Source organism: Notechis scutatus, chromosome 1 (genome assembly GCF_049901735.1).
Source record: "Notechis scutatus isolate UNSWTSFEM ecotype Mainland chromosome 1, rNotScu1.2, whole genome shotgun sequence".
Classification (NCBI taxonomy): Eukaryota; Metazoa; Chordata; class Lepidosauria; order Squamata; family Elapidae; genus Notechis; species Notechis scutatus.
Window position 1 is genome coordinate 285,498,155 of NC_142009.1, and position 12,220 is coordinate 285,510,374.

A 12,220-nucleotide genomic window follows, 5' to 3' on the forward strand; every position below is an offset into this window, starting at 1 on the left:
GGGAGGTCTTTTCCCACTCCAACAACAAAGGTATGGCTTCTTCTCATCCTACTTAGTTCTAGAAATTAAGGAATAATCGAGAAATATATGTCCCAATGAAGATGGAAGGATTAAATCATTTTATCCAAAAAGGCTGAAAAAGCAGCATTTTATCCCTGATCTATATGAGGCAAATCGATTCACACAACATAAACTTGCTGGCCTAATGGAATAAATAATGTTTAGGTCAACAACTAAATGGAGGATAGTGTGAATAAATTGAAGGGCTCAGAAAAAAATATTTCTAGGACAACTGCAATACTTTGAGGGGAGTACATTTGAGGGGACATCACTTTGAGGGGAGTACATTTGTTTTGCATCATTTGCATTTGTTTTCTAAGAAGACATCTAACTTTGTGTAAGTTAGACATCTCCTCAGAAAACAAATTCAAACTAGTTACTAACTAAGACAATGTCATTGATGTTAGTATCAGGTTTGTTCCCTATTTATGACAGACACAGATTTCAGAGGATAATTAGGACTGCAGAAAAAACAGTTACTACCTACCTGCCTTCAATCGAGGACCTGTATCCTGCACGAGTCAAAAAGAGGGCTATGAAAATATTTACAGATCCATCACATCCTGGACATAAACTGTTTCAACTCCTTCCCTCAAAACGATGCTATAGAGCACTGCACACCAGAACAACTAGACACAAGGACAATTTTTCCCAAACGCCATCACCCTGCTAAACAAATAATTCCCTCAACACTGTCCAACTATTTACAAAGTCTGCACTCTATTACTATTACTATCTTCTCATCACTCCTTATCACCCATCTCCTCCCACTTGTGACTGTATGATTGTAACTTTGTCGCTTGTATCCTTACAATCTATAGTGACAGTTTCCTAGTATGATTTGATTGCTTATTGTACCCTATGACTATTATTAAGTACCTTATGATTCCTGATTCTTGACGAACGTATCTTTTCTTTTATGTACACTGAGAACATTTGCACCAAGACAAATTACTTGTGTGTCCAATCATACTTGGCCAATAAAGAATTCTATCTATCTTGTACCGATGTACACTAGGCTGCCCTGCCAATATAGGTGGGAGTGTGATAATTCCATGATTAAAGTATTGGGTTTGGTTTGGTTTATATATTTGTGTGCTACCATGATGTATCAAATGTACCATGTAGGGAATGCAGGTGGCCCTCACCTATCATTTGTTGAACAACCATTTGAAGTCACAATGACACTGAAAAAGGAGACCTACAATGGTTCTCACAGGTGCAACCATTACAGCATATCCATCATCACATAATTACCATTTGCAATCCTCACTGCTGACTTCCAACCAGCAAAGTCAATGGGGGAAACTAGCAGGAAGTTGCAAGCTGCAGTCACATGGTGCTACACTTAATGACTCAAAGTGATTCACCTAATGACTGGAAATAACATGAGTTGGGTGTGTACATGATATTTCACTTTCTGAGCACATTGCTTACCAACAGAGTTGCCTGCCCCAATTGTGGTCAATAAGTGAAAACTACCTGTATACTCCAAATATGATCAGGCATAGGAGATTAAGGAGTTTCTTTCTCCTGTGAAGAGAACATCACTTCTAATCAAACAATAGCTTGGGTTTTTTCAAGGGTTTCAACTTTGGTTCTGTGACTATTGTGGCCTTCACCAATTCCAACAGTAATTTCTACTCCTGATATTAGAGATAGCATATTTGAGTTAAGCTATCAAGGACTTGTTTAAGTTTTGTTTTAAAACATGTTTTTGTTATTAAACAATAAGCCATAAACAACTAAAATATGAATGTTTAGTTTCTTCTCTTGATGTACAACTGTGTTCATTTCAACACACGGGATCATTTTTCAGATAATATACGAACATATTAGTTTAGTTTTATGCACCTATGTGTTTTTAACAGGCATTCAAATTAAACTGTTCTGTTCATGATAGGCACACAATCCCATTTATGCTGACTCATAAATAAACATAATAGGAATAACTCCAAATACTGCAGCCTCCATTACTGTAACTATTTTATTATTATACAGCCTTCATCCTATTATTCCAAGTCAGTTGAAGGGGAAATAACTAACATATATTTTATTAAAGCCACTGTTTGTCCAACAAGGCACTCTGCACATTAATTATGGGATTATCACAACTGCTATCCTTGACATAAATTCAGAATGAGTAAACAGACTTGAGGGCTAAACCCAAACAAAAGTGGCAACTCTAAAAAAAAGTTAAATTAATCAAACATGTTTCCTATTACTTTATCCCTTTCTGCACAATCCCATTGTTTAATTAGCAGAATCTAGGTTTTTTTCAGCTGCAACATGTAAAAAATAATAATTACAGTGCATTGGAAGGCATGCAGAGTGCTTCTTTCTCATAAATGAGTAATACACACCAGCATTAAAACAGGATGAAGACCAAAGAAGAATGCTTTTGACATCTATAAATCAGCTTTTGTTACATTTAAAATAATTTGAGCACAAATGATGAATACAAAAAATCATTTAGGTTAACAGTGCAAACCACTAATCCATAAATGTACCTGTAATGCAATTTTACTTGTTACAGGAATAAAAAAAAAAAGTAGTATCACAATCAAAGAAATTCCAGTGGAAACATATCCATGAAATATTATTCAACATAATCCAAGAGCACTGAGAATCACACAAAGATTAATTTCTTATGTTAACTAGTCCTACATATTTTTCTAATACAACCTATGCATTTGACATTTTAACCTAACTTAATTTAACAAAAATGTAGTTCTAAAGTTCCTCAGCAATATTCCAGGGTGAAAATTTAAAAAATAGTTGTCCATACTTGAATATATCCCTTTCAAGGGATGTGCAAAGCTTTAAGTGGACTGCTTTGATTCCATAAAGCTTCCATCAAATTACTTCAGAGAAGCACATTCATAAACAGAAATGTGGACATATGTATACAGTAACATCAGTAAGGCACAAACCTGATCCTACCACTGATGAAGGGTCCCTCTCAGAGGGCTCAACTTTACCAGGTAACAAAGCCATGCCTAGAAAAGTCAATATTCAGCTACACTACCACACAAGGTAAAGTCAGGTATCCTAGAAAAGAAAATGGGAAAATTACAGCATACCTTTTAAACAACTTTTGAAAGGGTTTAGTGTTAAGTTGGGATAGAACTCATTACATTAGTTCAGGATAATTTAGATTCTTTGCTGGGCAATTCAGAGGCTGTTGTACTATCCTTCATATCCCTGCCTGAAAAGAGGTGCAGTCAGAATATTTAAAAAAAACTAAAGAGGAAAACAGGAAGACATCCAGTGCCACATTACAGGGCCAATTTCAACTAACAAATTCACTGTCCTAGCTATTCTCATCCTTCTATATCAAAAGGTTATGCAGTTGTAGGTGCTTTGAGGCTTCCTTATCACAACCTATGGATTTTTTAAAAAAAAAAAACACAGCATTTTAATCCTGAATTATAAATTTAAATAAAGTCCTTCTTAAATCTCTGATCTCTAGTTTAAATCCTATCAGTGTAATTCACATCAGCAAAATGCTAATTCCATAAATCTATCCTCTTTACCAAGGATTAAGCACCATTAAGCTCTTAGAACCCACTTTTGACTAGAAATATATTTAGGATTGCAGTGCAATTGTTTCTTCCCATTCATTTGAATGGTAAACTGCAGTAAATCACTTTTGTGCCTTATTTATGAGTAATTTAGAAGACTTTTCTGCCGAATCATACACTGTGTTTTACTGTAGTCCCCAATTTATTTTATGATTTCTTTTCTTTGAACATTTTTAGTTATTTTACCTTAAGCCTGTGGATAAAACATTAAACTTTAAAAATCTAACCAATACTCCACTATAAAACTAATACACTTGTAATGTTTTATTGAATAATTCCTTTGGAAGGGTTTATGTCACTGAACCTATATACTACTAAAGGTTTCATATTTAGTTGTTTGTAACCTTAAATTGGGTGAAATTGGAAGATGCAGGACAATAATTATTGAACTAAGGAAATCCAAATAAGTTAACTTACAGAATGCTGGAACATGAGTCCCAAGGGAATGAAATTTGGGACACTTGCTGCCTCTTCAATGCCACTGTGCTAATGCTGTTTGCTGTCAGAACTACAGTGGTCAACTATGGTCAGATGATTCTCATTTTCAACATTCCCTGACAGCTTTCCATAAGTAGATAGGGAAGCCAAAAGGAACTTATGTGATGCTTCTTGCCACCTTCCCACTAGCAAATTCAGTGCTTGGGGGAGTAAGTCAATGGGGAACCTGGCAGGGAAGGTCACAAGTTACTTGGGTAAGTCTCCACCATTTGTGTACCATCTGGCAGACCTTCTGTGCTTGCACTGCATCAACTACTTGCACATTCCCTCCCTCCCTCCCCCAACTGACAGCAGCCACTTACTTGCCAGCTGGAAAGGGAAAACAGAAGGAGGAAGGGAGGAACATTTCCAACACTCCCATCCAGCTTCCCACAGGCAAAGTCTATGGGGAAGCCAGCATGAAGTCAGAAATCATTCTCACTCCCAATGCATTTTGCCCACCTATGGTCATTAAGTGTCATGCTCTAGGAGTGTGAGTTAGCTGCAACATGGGCTACTCCAGGCACTTACTTTCCCCCTTCCCAAGCAAACCCTTCTAGGATCTCTGCACCTCTCTAAAGTGTACAACTCAGGAACAAGCAGCAAAACACTGCACTCATCAGCGAAGTATATGACAACAGCTGTGCATATTAAGCAGGTAAAGAATCTAAGCTTCACTGAAACATTATTCCCTTGCTAGAAGCAACTGCAGCATCTGGCTTGCATACCATACCATACCATGACTCAGTATATCCAGTTATTTACACCCTGCCTTGCATTGTAAATCATCTGCTTGACTTTGTACTGTTGACTTGGAATTCTCACCTAAGTCCTTATCTACATCTGACTGCTTTTTTCTGCTTCCTTGCTGTCATAAGCAATTCTTCCTTCTAACATTATGTGGGCTTAGCAACTGGATCTGGTTCCTGAAGAAAAGAAGCAAAGAAAGCCAGGACATCAAATTCTGTTTCATTCTTTAGGTAGAGAAATATCTATGAAATGATGACCCAACAAATCACGGTCTGTCTAGTTTTATCTAAAGAGGATTAGAATATATCATGTATCCTTATTTGAGAAATAATTTTACTATTATATTGACTGCAAACCATTGTATTTCTTATACCATTTTCCTCTATCAATTTCCCTGTCTGAAAAGAGGTAAACTGAAATCAGCCTTGAATTAAGATCATTTTCAACGAAAACTTGCCAAATGTAACTGCCCCACCCTGTTTCTTCTTGTTTCTCTGTGGCTTGGTTGAGTCATAATCTTTTGTTCTGTTCGAAAGGGCATGACCAAGTAAATGGCAAGACATATTGTTGCTAGAGATGTAAGATCTAGGTACTCATAAGTAAATCAGGAGCTCTATAAAATTCTTAAAGCAACCTGTCATCACAAAATATGAGAGGGACAGGGCATTTTAAAGAAAAAAATTATAAATAAAGAAGTTGCAAGTATTCTTGCATGTGAAATACTTCTGGAGATATAAGCACACCTTGTCAACAAAAGTATCTTCTCTTGTTTTCTCTTGCTGGCAATATCCTCTGTATGTGCTAACTCCATGCTCACATGTGCTAACTCCATGCTCACATTACACTAACAATCCATTTCAGTCACTCTCATTGGAATGTACATCCTAATTAGTCACAGCCATCAACCACTATGGTTAAGTTCAGAAATATCAATTGACAATGAATAATCAAGAATAAATGAAGTTCACCACAACTGGCTGTCAGACTTGAAGTAAGATTCCTGGCTTGTCATCCTTCCACAATCTATTAAAAAGGATTAAGCTGCTATGTCAGAATCCAAGATATACAAAGAGCTTTCAACTTGTTGCACATCAATTGTTTTCCCATGACACAATGAACTACAAATCAACAAAATATAGTTTGTAGCTATAAAGTTATTTACCTACAGCTTATGGCTCAGAACATGTAACCTAGACAAATATGGTAAATTGAAGAGACCATATTTAAGTGCATTATCAATAAGCACGCTATATAAACATAGATATCAGAAAAAGACTGGTTACATCACATTCAATTTGATTTTTTTAATATATTCTACAATAAATATGTTTCCACTTTGGAATAATGTTTTTTTTTTTTAAATTAAGGTACAACAACCTATATTCTACTAATTTAGTCACCTTGTCAAAGAATGAAATAAGATTGGTTTTCATTATCTGTTTTTAACAAACTCACACTGACTTCTAGTTGTTACTTTATTTGTTTCTAGATGTTCAGAGATCTATTTTTTTTTATTATCCTTTCTAGTATTTTCCCGGGTATTGATGTCAGGCTGATTGGTCTATAGTTTCTGGGTTTGTTGTTTTTGTTTTCCTTTTTTGAAGAAGGAACCACATCAGCTCTTTTACAGTCCTCAGGGAGTTTCCCCGGTGCTCCAGGATATTTGAAAGATATGGTACAATGGTACAACTCCTTAGGACTCTAGGGTGTAATCCGTCAGATCCCAGTGATTTCTATTAATCAACTTCAGACATGTGTTTTATTTCTAGTCTATCTTTTACAATTATGTTTTTGATAGGTTGATAGTTTTGATAGTTTCTTTTCATGTGAAGACTGAAAGCTCTGCTTTCTATCTACTGCCTGTTACTTCCTTGCCATCTTCTCTCTTTAGTGGACTGACTATTTCCTTGATTTTTTTTCTTGTTATTTGTATGTTGAAAGAAACTTTTTAAAATTATCTTTGACTTTTCTTGCAAGTCTTTGTTCATTCTGAGCCTTGGCTTTGCTGACTTCATCTTTGCAAATTTTGGCTATCTCAGGGGTGTCAAACTCGCGTCATCAAGGTGCCGTCACATGACGTATCACGACTTTCCCCCCTTTGCTAAACTAGGCATGGGCAAGGCCAGTACGTTACACATCTGACCTGCAGGACACGAGTTTGACAGCCCTGGACTATCTGCTGAAATTCTACCTTTCTTATGTGTCCCTCTTTCCATTTTTTTGTACTTATCCTTTTTATCAGAGAGATCTTTGTGCAACCATGCTGGTTTCTTCTTGGATTTCTTGTTTTTCTTTTTCAGTGATATTGTGCTGGACTGGGATTTTATGATCATATATTTCAGAGTTTCCCAAGCTTCTTGAGTTGTTTTCCTTTTAGGATTTTCATCCAAGGAATCTTTCCCAAGCTTTCTCTGAGTTTGTTAAAATTAGTTCTTTTAAAATCTAAGACCCGATATCATTATGTTCTATTACTTGTGTTTGCATTATATTGAATTCCAATATGACAGGGTCACTCTCACCCAAGGTTCCTTCAATTTCAACTCTCTCTTCTCTGTTCATGAGAATCTCATAAATATCATCTAATTAACTGCCAGTTTGCTTTTAGTTTGATTCATAGAGGTTTGACATAAGTATGAATCACAAACTGACACACAGGTAGAATAATTTTAAAAAAATTAACTGTCACCATACGCATACCCTTATATTCAGTCAAAATGTGAATTTGGGTGAATAATTTCTTATTTCTTCTTCTATACAATAATCATTGCTAAATTTTCTCCATATAAGAATAATTACTATATTCTTGGAAGTATAAGGAAGAATGGGTTTTTTAAAAAAGAAATGTACAGAAAAATAACCATATTTTTAGACACCACAGAATAACACCATAGGAAACTTATCAAAAGTAATCCCATATATGATTTGTTGTACCATGACTACATATAGGTTGTAAATGATATGCTTACTAGCCCTAAATGGTAAACTTACTAATCCTAAAAAACTACTATTTTTCATTTCATCATCTCAGACTAATCTGGGATAAGATTTATTCATTAGAGGTCTACACCTTGAACAATTTAGAATTTTCAGCTTACTTCTAGACAGTTATTGGTGCAATGTCATTTCACATGGTCCAATCTAGTACTCAGATGCAGAAAAGGACTAAAAAATCAGTTTCCATCATTGGGTACAAAAAAAAGAGCTCTTATTGGAATTGTGTGCAAAAGCTCAATAACCAGTTTACCTCTAAAGAAAAATGCTGGTATGAAATGTCTCATTTTCTCTCTGATTATATTAAGTTGATATGCAATGATTCCCATGTGCCTTCAAGAATACATCTCTAAAATGTAATTTTATATTGAATCAGTGCTGGTATAAAATTTAAGATTTCGGGTAAAACTATTATATAATAGTTTTCATTTCTTTCAATTATGTGATGCTGTGAATTTCACTGGCAGGTGGGATCAATCTGACTTTTTAAAGAAGTTTTAATCTATTAATGCCTGATGGAACAAACCTGTGAAAATATCTCTGGTGTTCTACTTTTTTACATTATATAAGAAACCTGTAATTTTACACGCCAGGGAAGACATCATCTCAAATTGAATGCCTATTCAAATTTTATAGAACATCATTTTAAATGTACTTTTCCTTTCTGAACAAAAAATAATCAGATGTATGAAGAAACACATGAGTTCTCATCCAACTTTACTAAAATGTGCTACTAACTATAGAGCACACTATTCTTTGTCTCTTCAAAAAAAGAAGATGCTTATCCCTGTGGGATCTGTCAAATTCAGGATATAAAAATCTTTCACATAGTACAATGTTTGGTAGGAAAAGAAAAGATAACCTCTACAACAAAATATGGATCTTTTAAAATAACATATTTTTCATATTATTTGAATGCCTTAATGTCTTGCATCCCATTATGTATCATAAACATAAATAGAACCAATTTTCCTACATTTATTGCTTAAATTTCACTGGACGATATGCTCAAAAATGACTAATCTAGATTTTGACTACATTTCATTATATTGCAAACAATTTTACTCAAAATACAATAATAGATAGATTTATCTGGAAATAACTCAAATGAACTCAAAAGAACTTATGGAGTGGATTGGGCGTTGGTACCTACCTGATACACCCGTTCTCATCGAGCTGCGTAGAGCATCCAGACAGTGGGAGGTGCTCCAGTCTTCACTCTAACAGGCTGAGCTATAATTGAGGAATGCTCCTCCTCCTCCACGTGACTCCTCCACGCATTCCCCAGTTTTACGAAGACGAGAAGACAAAAACTATTCTCTCATGTCAACTATAATACAAGTCTCAACTGCGAACTATATACATCATTGGCCGAAACAGGATTCCCTACCAGATGGACCAATTAGGGTGGGGCTGGATGCTCTACGCAGCTCGACGAGAAAGGGCGTATCAGGTAGGTACCAACGCCCATTCTCCGTAGAGCTGCTGCAAGCATCCAGACAGTGGGACATACCAAAGCATGGCCTGTCCTACGGGAGGGACTCCGTCTGGTCCGGAATCACCTCTGGTTCTCTTGCCACCTGTTGAAGGACTCACCTGCCAAAAGATGCCTCAGCTGAGGCGTAAACATCGATTTTATAGTGGCGTATGAATGGAGATGGAGACGCCCAGGTAGCTGCTCAACATATGTCCTGAATTGATGCCTGAGTAGCCCAGGCAGCCGAGGTGGCCGCACTCCTTGTAGAGTGAGCGGTAATGCCACTAGGGACAGGAAGAGCCTGTGTCATATAGGCCTTGGATGTAGTAGCCCTAATCCAGCGGCCAACGGTAGACGGGGATACCTTGCAGCCCAGCGTCTTTGGCTGAAAAGACAGGAATAAAGACTCTGACTTTCTGATTGACTGTGTACGATAGATGTAGATACGAAGTGCCCTTCGCACATCGAGAGTGTGCCACTGCCTTTCTCTTTCTCGAGAAGGCTTGGGACAAAAATTAGGCAGAACCAATTCCTGAGCTCTGTGAAATGCCGAGTTGACTTTAGGCATAAAGGCGGGATCTGGTCTCAGAACCACCCGATCAGTGTGGAAGACACATACGTCCTTTCTCACGGATAGAGCTGCTATTTCAGATATCCTTCTTGCCGATGTTATCGCCACAAGGAACACCACTTTGAATGTGAGAAACTGAAGTGGCGCCTCCCTGAGAGGCTCGAAAGGAGGTTTAGTTAATTTCATAAGAACTTTATTAAGATCCCAGGTAGGATATCTGTGGATCACCAGGGGGTGCAGATTAGAAGCCCCTCTAAGGAAAGCCCTTATGCGATGATGGTGGGAAAGTGAGTCAGAAGAGCTGCCAGCGACCACCGTGGACAGGGCTGTGACCTGCCTTCTCAGAGTGTTGGGGGAGAGGCCCCTATCTACCCCGACCTGTAGGAAGGCCAGGATTTGTGCAATTGAAGGAGAGAGCAGATCGACGGCCGACTTATGGCACCACTTACAAAAGATGTTCCAGGTTGCGTTATAAATGCGGGTAGTCGAAGGCCGCCTTGCTGCCAGGATGGTATTGATGACCTGGACCGACAGGCCCTCATTTTTTAGCCTTTCCCGCTCAACCTCCAGACGGCTAACTGAAGCCACTGTGGGTCTGGATGTTGAAGAGGTCCCTGGGACAGAGAGATCCTGTCGAGGGGGATCCTCCACGGTGGGGCCACTGACAGATTGCGAAGATCCGCAAACCACGGTCTCCTGGGCCAATACGGGGCTATCAGGAGGACCTCCACCCTTTCGAGTATCAACTTCTGAATCACCTTGGGTATCAACGGTAGGGGGGGAAAGGCGTACAGAAGCCCGGTGGGCCAGGGGCAGCGCAGGGCATCGTGGTTCTCTGCGCCGTCGGCAGGGTAACGAGAGAAGAATCTCGGTGTCTGGGCATTGAGTGGAGATGCGAACAGGTCCACCAAGGGCTGACCGAATATCGCTGCTGCCTCCCTGAACAAGGAGGGGTGCAGGCGCCATTCCGATTGGTCCAGCGTGGCCCTGCTCAGCCAGTCTGCTTGGACATTCGAGACCCCCGAGATGTGTTCCGCCCTGATGGATAAGAGATGCACCTCTGCCCATCGACAAAGCCGCTCGGCCTCCCTCATGAGGCGAATGGAATGAGTGCCCCCTTGACGGTTGATGTGGGCTTTGGTAGTAGTGTTGTCTGTTAAGACCAGAATGTGACGGCCTCGTACCTGAGGGAGGAAGGCGTGCAGAGCTAGATATACTGCGTGAAGCTCCAGCCAGTTGATGCTGTAGCGCCGCTCGGTTGCTGACCAGGTTCCCTGGGCTGAAAGCGACTGCATGTGGGCTCCCCATCCAGAAAGGCTGGCATTTGTTGTGAGAGTGACCCTTTGGGGCTCCTTGAAGAGATGACCTCTGTTGGTAGAGGGTCTTGTCCACCAGAGGAGGGAGGCGAGAACCCTTGGAGGAGCCTTCACCACGAGACCTGAGTTGCTCCTTCCGGAACGTTGGTAAGGCAGGAGGAACCACTGCAAGGATCTGGAATGTAAGCGTGCCCAGGGAATAATTGATATACATGAGACTAACTTTCCAAGCAACTTGGACAAGTCCAGCAACGAGGCCTTTCTAGTCCGTCTAATTGTCCTGATAGCTTTTTGGATACTGCTGAACCTCTCTTGGGAGAGGAAGACCCTCCCTTCAACCGAATCAATCACAGCTCCTAAGTGAGCTATACGGCTGGAAGGGTTAAGCTGGCTCTTCTCCCAGTTAACGAGGAATCCGTGAGCCTGAAGCACTGAGAGGGTGGTCTTAGTGTCACTCTCAGTCTGGTGTCGGGTAGGGGACAGAATAAGAATATCGTCAAGGTAGCAGTGAATGCGGATAGGGAAGTGCCTGAGGTGAGCCGCCAGGGCTGCCAACACCTTGGTGAAGGTCCTCGGGGCCGAGATGAGACCAAAGGGAAGGGCTATGTATTGGAAATGCTGATTGTTGTAGCAAAATCTCAAATATTTGGAATACGAGGGGTGAATGGGTACATGGAGATATGCCTCGGAGAGGTCAATGGATGTAAGCCAGTCTCCCTTCCTGGTACCCTGTAAGATCGACTGAAGTGTATGCATTTTGAACTTGTGACGGATGATAAAATGGGCCTCCAACCCCCGGAATGCTTAGGGACCAAGAAGAGGAGGGAATAGAACCCCCCTCCCCGCTGTGAAAACGGTACAGGCTGGATGGCCTTGATATCAGAAAGATGAGTGATAGCGGCCGCCATGAGAGCCCGCTTAGTCGGGTCTCTGGAAAGGGGAGAAACCATGAAGTGCTCCGGAGGAACAGACTGAAACTGAAGAGGGAGACCAA

The 12,220-nt window shown here is 39.7% G+C and overlaps 1 protein-coding gene across 3 annotated transcripts in view; it reads right to left on the minus strand.

The window, feature by feature from the left end:
* The window catches only part of PRKD1 (protein kinase D1), a 107,018-nt gene that overhangs the window by 32,696 nt on the left and 62,102 nt on the right, over positions 1-12,220 (minus strand). The window lies entirely within an intron of this gene.